This window comes from Pinus tabuliformis, chromosome 9 (genome assembly GCF_031772625.1).
Source record: "Pinus tabuliformis cultivar Carrire ecotype Pingquan chromosome 9, CPIR1, whole genome shotgun sequence".
NCBI classification, from domain to species: Eukaryota; Viridiplantae; Streptophyta; class Pinopsida; order Pinales; family Pinaceae; genus Pinus; species Pinus tabuliformis.
The window spans coordinates 35,216,079-35,228,591 of NC_142307.1; positions in this window are offsets into that span (position 1 = coordinate 35,216,079).

Consider the following 12,513-nt stretch of genomic DNA (forward strand, 5'->3'; position numbering starts at 1 on the left):
ACCAGAAGCAGCAACTACGCAGTTGCTACAGCCAGCAACGGCAACTATCTAAAGCAGGGGAATGCTATTTTGCGACAACTGGAAATAACAAACGGCAACTATCTGAAGATTGCCAGAATTCCGCGCTGACGCAGCATGATCAGCAATTGTCCAAAAAGGGTAAAACACAGTTGCTAAAATATCAGGAACAACACGAGTTTACCAAATCAGCAACCATGGGGAAATGGCGAAGGATAATGCGAGGATCCCAAGAAGACGGTCGAAGTTCGGTTACCAGCTGTGTAACAGAAAGAAACTCAAGAAAGAATACACTGTCATACTGTTATAACAACATTCTGTAACTCTTGTTTTTGGACATAAAGGGTTAACTGAATGAACTGTGATAGTCTATTGTAATAGATGTCTCCTCTATAAAGAGGAGATATCTGCATTAGATAAGGGGAGAAAATAGTTTTGTAAGGGGAATTTTGAAAGACAACAGCAAAGTCTGAAATCTCATTGTAACTGAATCTTTTGGCAGATGAATAGAAGATTGTTCTGAGCATCTAATCTAGTATTTGCGTTTTGGGGAATCTTGTGAGAGGGACTGGGCCCACCTTCCTCACAAGATTCACCCATTTACTTTTCTGTCAAGTGTGTAAGTGTGTTTGGTAATTTCTTTATGCTGGTACTCTGTTTTGGATTCTGTAGCATTACCTCTGATAATTTCCTTTTTGCTGGCACTCTGTTTTGTTAATCGTTTGAAACTGTACTTCACCGGTGAATTAGAATTGCAGTGTGTATTAGCAATCTGGTTACAGGGGCAGGTGCTGAACGTCCTTGTTTGGAGGATAGGGTCCTGATCCTCTGATAACAAAGCATCCATCACTTTTCTTTTCAGATTTTTCATCTTAAATTAGCTGCTTTCATTTTATCTTTACAGTACACTGTTATCACATAACGTGAGAATTACGTATACTACAACTTTTTAAGCTTTTAGAGTTAAGTACATACAGTACGCGGTAGCCTTTGAAATAAAATACTTTCCCAGGTTGACAATTTAATGTGGTACTTGATTGTTAATCAATAAACAAATCAACTAGCCAACATTTTGGCGTCGTTGCTGGGGAAGGCGACTAGAGATTTCTAAAAGCATTGATGATTTCTTTTTGAGAATAACAGGTGCATGAGAGGACGCGGGAAACCTAATTTTATAGGCAGCAAGGGCGGAGGAGGAAGAAAAACCTTTATTGACGAAATTATCTCCAAAGCCGAGACATCACAGAGGACGAGTTCCCGAAGGCCTCAGATCCAGCATTCCTCACAAACAGATCGATAGACAGAGGAAGTTCTAGGACCTGAAAGAAAGCTGGAAGTACCAGAATATACTGAGGAACCGGTAGAAGAACCTGAAGAAACAGAAGATACAGAAGATAAAGAAAGTGATTCAGGAAAAAGACCAATGGAGGATAACAGAACAGAAGGAAGAGGGGAAAATTCACTCTCTACCCTGGAATTCCCTATTGGGGAGCTCCCAAGAGGAGCAAACCCCATGAAGAACATTCCACTCTCAGCATTACCCAACTTTCATGGGTTATCCTCTGAAGACCCAGATGAATTCCTCTTTGAATTCGATATACTATGTAGAAGTTATGATTATGTGAGCCCTAATCAGAAACTAAAACTGTTCCCAGCAACACTGAAAGGGAATGCGTTAAGGTGGTTTATGAGCTTAGGAGCTCAGGAAATCACTACCTGGGATCAAATGAAAGAAAGCTTTCTGGCCAAATATCAGGATTACTGCCGGACAAGAGAAAGGAAAGAAGAATTGTTTAAAATGGTTCGAAAGGAGGATGAGAATCTGGAAGACTTTGTGGAAAGACTGCAGTATAATTTATAGCGGTCTGACCACCCTAAGATGAGTAAGGATATTCGGAAAACAATATTGCTGAAAGGGGTCCGAGATGACTGCTTGGACATGTTGAATATGTTAGGAAAAGGAGACATTTCTAAAGAGCCATTTGATGAAATTGTTAACCTCTGCATGAGATGTTCAAGAGGAGCAGTGAGCAGATCAAAAAGCAGGGACAATGTATATTCAAGAGTTCAGAAGTCAGCAAGTGGAGGAGCAACAAGGGCTGAAATAGGTAATTTATTAGAAGAATTTAAAACTGAAATGTTAAGCTCTTTTGCTTCACAAATTGATGCTCTGCAGGTAAAAAAGAAACAGGCAGAAGCAGAAGCTGCCCTAGCTATTTTTTGTTCCAAATGCAGAGAAAAACACCCACTCAGGGAATGCCCACTAGATAAGGTACCAATCTGTACAATCTGCGAAAAGGACCATGAGACCCAGCAATGCCCTTCCCTGCCTGGAATTAAAGCAGCATTGCAGTCAACTGAAGAAGAGGCTGAAGCAGTGTACCTGATGACACAAAGGAGGCAGTGGCCACAAAGACAAGGTATGAATTCTAACACAACATTTAGTCGTTGGAATAATCACTCTCCTTTTCAAACAAATTACCCACCCATGAACCAAATGCAGTACCCACCCTTTAACACAATGAATTTTCCACCTATGCAGCAACCAAATCTTCCTTTTCCTGATCCTACCATATGGAATCCTTGGGCTCCCCAGCAACCGTATTTTAATCAATGGAACCCAGGCTGGGCAGCCCAACAGATGCCATTTCCTCAACATCAACAGTCTCTTTCCTTACCATCCAATACTCCTCCAAATAACCAGGCAATTATACCGTAGCTGCTTGTGCAACCCAATCCTAATGCAAATAATAATAAAGTCTTGCAAGCAATTGATATTCAAAATCAGTCTGTCTCCCCCATGCAATGTAACGATATCCACCTTCGCTCAGGAAGAATTGTTGAACCAATCATTGATGACATTACTGACTCTGATAAAGAGGAAGTTACAAAAGAAAAATCAGCTAATGCTGAAACAGTAGAGGCAGCATCTAACAACAATGATCAAACAACAGATCCACCATTTCCTGAACGACTAGCTCTCACTAAAACACTTGAGCAACCTGCTTTTAACCTTTTAGGTGAGCTACAGAATTTATACGTTAAAATCCCATTATTGCAAGCATTAAGAGATGTTCCCATTTATGCTAGGACTGTTAGAGATATTTGCATAAAAAAACCTGGAAGAAAAGCTAAGGACCCCCTCACAGTTCATGTGATGGGAGAACTGACTGCTTTAATGACAAAAAAAGATCATCCTGTGAAATATGGTGACCCTGGTCACCCTACAGTAACAGTCCAGGTTGGAAAAACTTTTGTCTCTAAAGTTCTAGTCGATTTAGGTGCTGCAATAAATATTATGACACTTGAAACAACACAATTGCTTCAGTTAAAAAACTTTATTAGGGAAACTCCAACCATCCTAGAATTGGCTGATCGCTCTACAATTAAACCGGAAGGGGTCATTGAAGATTTAATAATTTCTGTAGAATCCTGGAATTACCCAGCTGAATTTGTGGTGTTACAAACTAAAACAAAGTTGGGGGGTCATCCGCTGATTCTAGGAAGACCTTGGCTGGCTACAGCAGATGCTTTCATCAGCTGTAGATCAGCATCAATGACCATCTCTAATGGGCAGGAAACCAAAAAGCTTACCCTCTATCCTCATGCTACACCCATGATTAATAATGACAATTCTGTATGGGTAGATTATGAGGATGAAGAAACCCAACCTATATTGACTATCGGACAAGCCTTAACCTTCAAAGACTCTACCGAAGATGAATTAATCAACAGCTTCATTTCTGAACCTTCTTCGGTCAGTCCAGAAATGTATAATCACTTCACTGCAATCTTAGAATCTGAATCTCAGCAGAAACTGAAAGATAAAAGTTTATTTCAGACAACAGTAGGCAGTCCCTCCAAAAGTACAACAATAGAAATTGAGCCTGGAAAAAAATTAAATATAAATCCTAACTTAACTGATAATGAAAAACAACAGTTAATAAAGTTACTCCAGGAAAATAAAGAAGCATTCGCATGGGACTATATAGATATGAAAGGGATCTCCCCTGAGCTATGCACTCACCATATTTATATTAAAGAGGGATCCCGACCAGTCTGTCAACCCCAGCGGCGAATGAATCCCAATCTATGGGAAATTGTGAAGGAGGAACTTCAAAAACTCTTGAATGCAGGATTTATATATCCTATATCTGATAGTGAGTGGGTTTCCCCACTTGTGATTGTACCCAAGAAAAATGGCAAATGGAGAGTATGTGTGGATTACAGAGCACTGAATAAAGCCACCCAGAAAGACCATTTCCCTTTACCATTCATTGATCAGGTATTGGATAATTTGGCAGGTAAGAAATTATTTTCATTCTTGGACGGGTTTAGTGGATATAACCAGATTAAGATTGCGCCCCAAGGCCAGGACAAGACCATGTTTACTAGCCCATGGGGGACCTTTGCTTATAGGGTACTTCCATTTGGACTATGTAATGCTCCAGCAAAATTTCAAAGAGCAGTGATAGGGATTTTTTCTGATATGCTAAATGATTCATTAGAAATATTTATGGATGACGTTACTCCTTATGGAGTGAATTTTGAGGATGCACTGCAGAATCTTAAAAAAGTACTTAAGCGGTGTATAGAAGCACACCTTGCCTTAAGCACTGAAAAGTGTCATATGATAATGAATCAAGGAATTGTATTGGGTCACTTTGTCTCATTCCTAGGAATTCAAGTCGATCCAGCTAAAATACAGGTAATTCAGACCCTCCCTATCCCCAAAACACAAACTGATGTAAGAAGCTTTTTAGGACATGCTGGATACTATAGAAGATTTATTAAGAATTTTTCCAAAATAGCTTCTCCTCTATTTGTGTTATTAACAAAGAATGATGAATTTAAGTGGACTGATGATTGTGAAAAAACATTTAATGAACTCAAACATCAGTTGTCTGCAGCTCCCATTTTGAGAGGACCTGATTGGGAACTACCCTTTCATATATCCTCTGATGCCTCAGACACTACAATTGGAGCTGTCTTGGGTCAGGAAGAAAATAGTCTTCCCTATGCCATTTATTTTATCAATAATAATATGACACCAGCTGAATTGAATTATACAGTCACTGAGAAGGAATTCCTAGCAGTAATTTATGCTATCAATAAATTTCGACATTATATTACTGGCTACACTACCTTTGTGCATACTGATCACTTGGCCATTAAATATTTGATGAATAAATCAGTTACCAATGCCCGAGTCACTAGATGGTTGTTATTATTACAAGAATTTGACATCACAATTGTAGATAGGCCAGGGAAAGAAAATGTAGTTGTTGATTATCTTTCTCGATTAAAAACGGATGAAAATGCTCCGGTAGATGATTCTTTTCCTGATGAATATTTATTTGCAGTATCTGCTCACTCACCTTGGTATGCAGACATTTCCAATTATCTAGTTGCAGGAAAATTACCATCACACCTATCACACAGGGAAAGAAGAAAGATCATTCAGCAAAGTGCTAGGTACAATTGGATAAGCGGGTGTCTTTTCCATACAGGAATCGATCAGGAAATCTGAAGGTGCATTGGTGAAGATGAAATTTATGATGTACTAAAAGCTTGTCATGATGGCCCTTGTGGAGGAAATTTTGCAGATAAAAGAACAGCACACAAGGTACTCATAATGGGTTATTATTGGCCATCACTCTTCAAAGATGCTAGAAAATATGTCAAGGCCTGTGATAGCTGTCAAATAATGGGCCAGCCTAATCACAGGGATGAAATGCCACTCAATCCCCAGGTAATTCTTGAACCTTTTGAGAAATGGGCATTAGATTTTATAGGTCCCATTAATCCTCCATCCAATCAAAGAGTGTACATATTAGTATGCACAGATTACATGACTAAATGGGTAGAAGCTAAGGCACTCCTTAAAGCTAATGAAGAAGCAGTGCTAACATTTTTATTTGAAGAAATCTTTGTTAGATTTGGATTGCCTAGAGAATTAGTCACAGATGGAGGACCTCCTTTCAACTCTCATGGCTTCAAAAATATGCTTCAGAAATATCATATTAAGCACAAAATGACTACACCTTATCACCCCCAAGCAAATGGGTAGGTAGAAAGCACTAATAAAGTCATAGAAGCCATCCTAACAAAAACAATAAAGGAGAATAGAAGGGACTGGTTTCAAAGGTTTCCTGAGGCATTATGGGCCTATAGAACTACTTGGAGGAATACTGCAGGCTTTTCACCCTATGAATTAGTTTTTGGAAAGAACGCTATTTTCCCTGTAGAGTTTGAAATCAAAACTTTAAGAACTGCTTTAGCTGTTAATCTTGATTTGACTGATGCACAGACAACCAGGTTACAGCAACTTCAAGAATTGGACGAGAAAAGACTGGATGCCATCCATCAAACAACCATGATACAACAACAAAGAAGCAGGTGGCATGACAGAACCATCAAGCAAAAGCAGTTCCAGAAAGGTAACTGGGCTCTACTTTATGATTCCCGTTTCAAGAATTTCCAAGGTAAGTTAAGAACAAGGTGGTTAGGGCCTTATGAAGTGGATGTTGTTTTTCCAAATGGGATAGTTAGACTTTTAACAATTGATGGAAGCAAAACACCACTACTAGTAAATGGCTATCGACTCCGTTTATATCAGAGGCCTGTTTCTAAAGAAGATTTTAAGGCTACTTGCATGGCAATTAAACAGTATTCTTTTCTAGGGGAACTTGCTGTTCCTCAAAGCACTTAAATTTCTGTTTATTTATGCGTTTTTTTTTAGGATAGGTATTCTTTTTAATTACTAATAATCCCTGCCAAGGGTTACCATTTTTTTTTTTCCTCTGGAAAAATCCATAAATATTGCATTAATAAGCAAAAATTTACATGAGAGTGTCTATTTGCCAGTATTATCAGTTTTGCTGTTAAGTCGCATTACCACGCAGGGTATGCTCAGCTGTTACAGAGTTCTGTACATCTTTTTCAAAATATCAAAAAACATTTCAGTATGAGTCTATATTTGATCTGTTAAATAAAAGCAGTTCCTAAAGAGCTATTTGCTGACCCAAGGTTGGGTATCCTGGGTCTATATACGGTCGATGAAAAAACTTTTGTTCCTGCTGATCTTTCACCTCTGTAATCTCCCAGATGCCTCTGTCCATCAGCGCTGCCTCCTTGGATAATTTGTCGGCACCCTTGTTGTGTTCCCTGTAGATGTGAGAGATAGAAATATTGTTAAAAGCTGATTTGAGTGTCAGTGCTTCATGTAATATAATGCTGAGTGAGTGCATGTGACAAGTAGCTGTGCCATTTATCCAATTTATGATGATCTGTGAGTCCCCAAATATATTGATGCTAGTGCAGTGGTGCCTCAATGCAAAGTGAAGTAAGTGGCGAAGAGTGATGAGTTCTGCGAAGTTATTGGTTCCAGATCCCAGTCCAGCCTTGATTCTGTAGAGATGATTTTCAGAAATATGAAGGATGATGCCTCCTCCACAACTTTGCAGGTTTGCCGCCCCATCGAAAAAAGCCCAAGGCGTACCAGGGTCGATGGGAGGAGGAGGGGTAGGTTGGCGAGATGAGGGAGGGGGGGGGTCGGGTAGTTCCCTCAGGGCAGCTACAATACTAGCCTCGAGCAGTGGCCAATGTATGGGCTTGTTGTCAAATATCACTCTGTTTCTAGTTTTCCAAATCGCCCAGTTTACAATAATGGGAAGATTAATGGTTTTTGAACCTCTGTTATTCTTTTCCCAAACAGTCCAAGCGTTGATGATATCAGTACCAGCCCAATCACCCGCGTAGTTAATGAATGGCTTGAGGTTTTGCCACAGGTTCAATGTCGAACTGCATTTAAGGAAGATGTGTTCTGAAGATTCCGAGTCTGCCTTACATAATACGCACCACGAGGGGCCATGCTGGGCTCTTTTCATGAGCTGGTCCCCGGTTGGAATTTTGTTCCGCAGTATGCACCAATTGAAGAGCTTAGCTCGAGGGGAGGCGGTTTGTTTCCAGATACTCTGCCACCAATTTGCAATTGCCTCGGGTTTTTTATGAGCAATGAGCTGTATGTAACCATCCTTGGGTGTGTATACGCCGTGTTCTGCCAGGTTCCATACAAGTTCATCCGGGCCCTCTGTAATTCTAATGTGAGCTTCTGTTAAGGCATCTCTGTATTCTTCCCATGCTGTGTGCCATCTTCCAGGGAGATTTAGTTGGCGCGCTGATTTCCAAGCTTGATGGAAGATATCTGATTGGTCCTGGTCCGCAATCTGTGAGATTACTTTAATGTTCCGAGCTGAGAGATGTGCAACCAGTTCTGGTGGTAGGGAATGTCTTCCCCCACTCCCTGTCCAGGGGTCAAGTCCTATCCTTGCACTATTCCCTTCTTTGATACGCCAGACCAAGTTGTCTCTAATGAGAGGCATGGAATGTAAGAGGGCCTTCCAAATCGAAGATATTCCAGTTTTATTCCACTCCGGGAGTCTTACCCAGTCATAGATGCTGAGAGGCCATATGTATTTGTGGAATGTAATGCTGGTCCATAGGCTTTGAGACGTCAGTAGGGCCCAACCCATTTTTCCTGCTAATGCTTTTGCGAAGATAGGGAGCTCCTTCAACCCCCAACCTCCCCATTTCTTGGGTAAGGCAATCTTGTTCCAGCTGATCCAGGCAAAGATGCGCTTGTCTTGGTTGCCTGCCCATAAGTATCTATTGCACAGCTGCTGTAGTTTAGCCAGTATGTTCCGGGGTATCCAAGCCAATGCCATCCAGAACACTGGGGTGGCTTCGAGTACAGATTTTATCAGTGTTAGTCTTCCAGCCCTGGAGAGATATCTGTGGCTCCAGCATGATAACCTTTTCTCTATCTTCGATACTAGCCATACCCAATCAGCTATCTTTTGATGTGTCGGCTTTAGCCAATATCCCAGATATTTAAGGCCTCTGTCAAGTGGCTGGGTGGTATAAGGAAAAGCCTGTCTAGCCATGAGTGCTTCATTTGCTGAGGTTCCCACCGAGGTGATAGTGGACTTTGATCTGTTCACTTCCATTCCCGTTGCTTTTGAGAAGAGCTCTAGGATGCGAGTGAAGGAAGTAGTGTCCTGTACGCTACCATCCAATAGAATTAAGACATCATCTACAAATAGAAGGTGAGTGAGGAAGCATACATCAGTGATTTTGAGGCCTCTGATAGACCCCTCCCTTTTTGCCGAGATGATAAGCCTGCTTAGAGCTTCTATGACCAAGAGAAATAGAAGTGGCGAGAGGGGGCAGCCCTGTCTCAGCCCTCTTTCGGAGTGGAAGAAATGTGAGGCTGATCCATTGATCAAGATGCTGAAAGTGGGAGAGGTGATGCACGCCATGATCCAATTGATTAAGGCAAGGGGAAAGCCGATGTGAATGAGGATCATTTTTATATAAAGCCAGCTTACGCGGTCAAATGCCTTGGATAGATCAATCTTCAGCAGGATACACTTGAGATGTTTAGTCCAAATGGAGTGGATTGCCTCTTGTGCCGAGCCAATGGCTTCATGGATCTGCCTGTTTTCCAGAAATGCAAATTGTTGAGGTGAGATGTGTCTGGAGAGAATGGGCTTGATCCTATTGGCAATGATCTTGGAAATTATCTTATAGAGAACATTGCAGAGGGATATGGGGCGAAAGTCATCAAATGAGGATGGGTTGTCTGATTTAGGGATGAGGGCAATGAAAGTGGTATTAATAGCATTGTAGAGACATCCCGAGATCCTGCTTTCCTCAACAACCTTTAAGATATCTCCTCCCAGAAGTTCAAAGAAGGCAATGTAGAACTCTATCGTCCAGCCATCCGGCCCCGGGCTCTTTTCCTTTTGAAACCATTTGATAGTACTTTCCAGTTCTGCCATAGTGACGGGGGCTTCAAGATCTTCAGAATCCTCCTCCTCTACAAATCTGGGGAAGTGAGAGGCCACATTGATGATTTCTGCCAGATTTGTGCCTGCAGGGTTCTTGTATAGGCCTCTGAAGTGAGAAGTACCCAGATGAGAGAGCTTGTTAAAGGAGTCCGCCAGGCCTCCCTCAGGGAGAGGGAGGTTCCATATGGTGTTTGCCACTTTCCTACCTTTGGCAAAATTATGGAAGAATCTGGTATTCTCATCTCCAGCTTTAAGCCAAGTAGCTCTGCTACGAAGCCTGGTAGCTTCCTCCCTACCCTTAAGAATATTATTCTTCTGATTTTCCAGCTCCACGAGGCGGGCCTTGTCATCCTGTGTTATGAACCCTAGGTTCCTCTCGTCCAGTAGGGCATTCAGGTCTTCTTCTACCTTGATGAGCTGCACATCTTCTCGCTTCTTCTTCTCCCTAGCCCAGTTGATCACAATATGCTTGAGCTCAGTCAGGTTTTTGACAAATCCCCTTGCCATGGAAGACTCTCGGTCTATGGGATGTGCTCTCCAGTATTCTGTAATCAGATTAGAGAAGCTAGGGTCTTGTAGCCACAGATGATTAAACTTGTAGGGTGCTTTAGGTTTCAGCTGCGGACCCTGGATTTCCATGGCAATTGGGGAGTGGTCTGAGATGCCTCCATTGCTTACCCACTGTTTGTATGAGTGCAGTCGATGGATCAGAGGGCCTTTCATCAGAAATCTATCTAATCTTCGGGCCAGAGCAGCCGATCCTATCCTTCTATTTCTCCATGTAGGGTGAGGCTTCTGTAGTGGGATGTCAATGAGGTCATGCTGCTCCAATAACCGTCTCATGAAATCTGTGATGGGATCAATCTGGGCCGATGATCCCCATGACTCACTGAATCCCAGGGAGAAGTTCAGGTCTCCGCCAATGATGATGTGATCAAGTGATAATAGGTTACAGCTGAGGAGATGTCTCCAATAATTTTCCCTCTGTTGGCAAGGCCCATATATGTTGACAATGCGGAGGGAGAGGCCGAGTTCGATAGAGAATATGTCTGCACCCAGGAATCCATGACCTCCCCAAGAGGAGTCAAGTCTGATAGAGCTGGGATTATATCCAAGCGCCAGGCCACCTGATCTGCCCATGGCATCAGAAGCAATGAAGTGCCATCGGGCACCTACTGAGGCTAGGGCTCGAGAAGTAGACTCTGCAGAACCAAGGGTTTCTTGTAGGAGAATGATATCGGGAAGTTCGACCTCAAAAAGTCGTTTGAGGGCTAGCTTTTTTGGGGTGCTAGCCAGGCCCCTACAGTTGAAGGAGATGCACTTCATGGGGGGCCGATCTTTGGGGGTTTTGTTGCTCTAAGGACCCCGTCGATGGTGGCTTGACGCCCAGCTGCTACTTCCGCTCCGGCGTGCCTAATGGCTTTATTGAGATATGATTTGCGCCCCCGGGTAGTAAGGAACCCAGGGCCTAGAGGGACAATGCCCAGCCCGGTTAGGGTTTCAGAGACCTCCAGATGAGATGAACGAGGGCGGAGGGAGTATGGGTGGGATGGGGTCGAACGGGATGATGATGGCGAGGGGGGCGGAGATGAAAGAGGCAGGGTGGGCGGAGCAGTGGATGGCGACGGAGGGGGAGGGGGGATAACACATTGAACCATAGTGCAAGCAGTCGAAAATTCAAGTGCAGATGAGATATTAGATGAATTAGAGGAAGGAATAGGAGAGATACCCGACACTTGCGCGGCCGCTGCTGCTGCCCGAGCCCTGGTCAGCGGGGGCGAAGGTGGGGCAATCTTTCGCTTGTCCAATTTTGCAGGTTCACCATGGGGTCCCGTGCTGCTTTGTGGCGGACGAGGAATGGAAGGGGGAGCTCCGCTGGAGATAGCAGGTGCCGGCTTTGGAGATCCATCCTGATTGTTGTTCAGTGGGCAGTCCATGAACAAATGACCGACTTGGTGACATCGATTGCACCTGAAGGGAACGCCCTCGTAATCTAGTATCTGCATTCTGCTGAAACTTCCCCATCTTAATGTCATCTTTTCTAGTAATCCCTCCCTGGTATCCAGATGGACCAGAATTCTCGCCAGTATTCTTTTGTTGGTCTCCTTGTAGGATCGATCGTGGTCCAAATACGTTCCTAACGCATTCCCAATCTTGACGAATGCTTCCTCAGTCCAGTATTGCAGAGGCAACCCCGGTAACCTCACCCAAAGAGGGCCTGCTCCAATCTGTTCGCGCTCCGGATCAAATAGAGGGCTCCACCTTTTCAATAGCACCGGTGCCATTTCTATGTGCCAGTACAGTATTCGTGTGATCCTCTTTTGAGAAGTGGAGTGAGAACCATCCCCTTGGGAGTTCTTGTACTTCCGGTAATTCAGAGAATAGCGCACCCCAAATTTCTTTCACCCACATTTTTAATCGCTCCGCCGTGAAGGTACGCCCCCGCACATGTCCAACCAAAATTGTTCGAGCCAGTGCCATGGTCTCCTCGAAGTTTGTGGGGTCGCCGAATGATACTGTAACGTCTTTGACAGTTGCTCTGATGCACTTGGATCTCTTCTGCGAGCGCGGAGCGGTCGGATGATCTATGAGAGGGTTTGTGACCCCGACCCCGGGGAGGGCTTAGCGGGCTGGGCATTGAGGG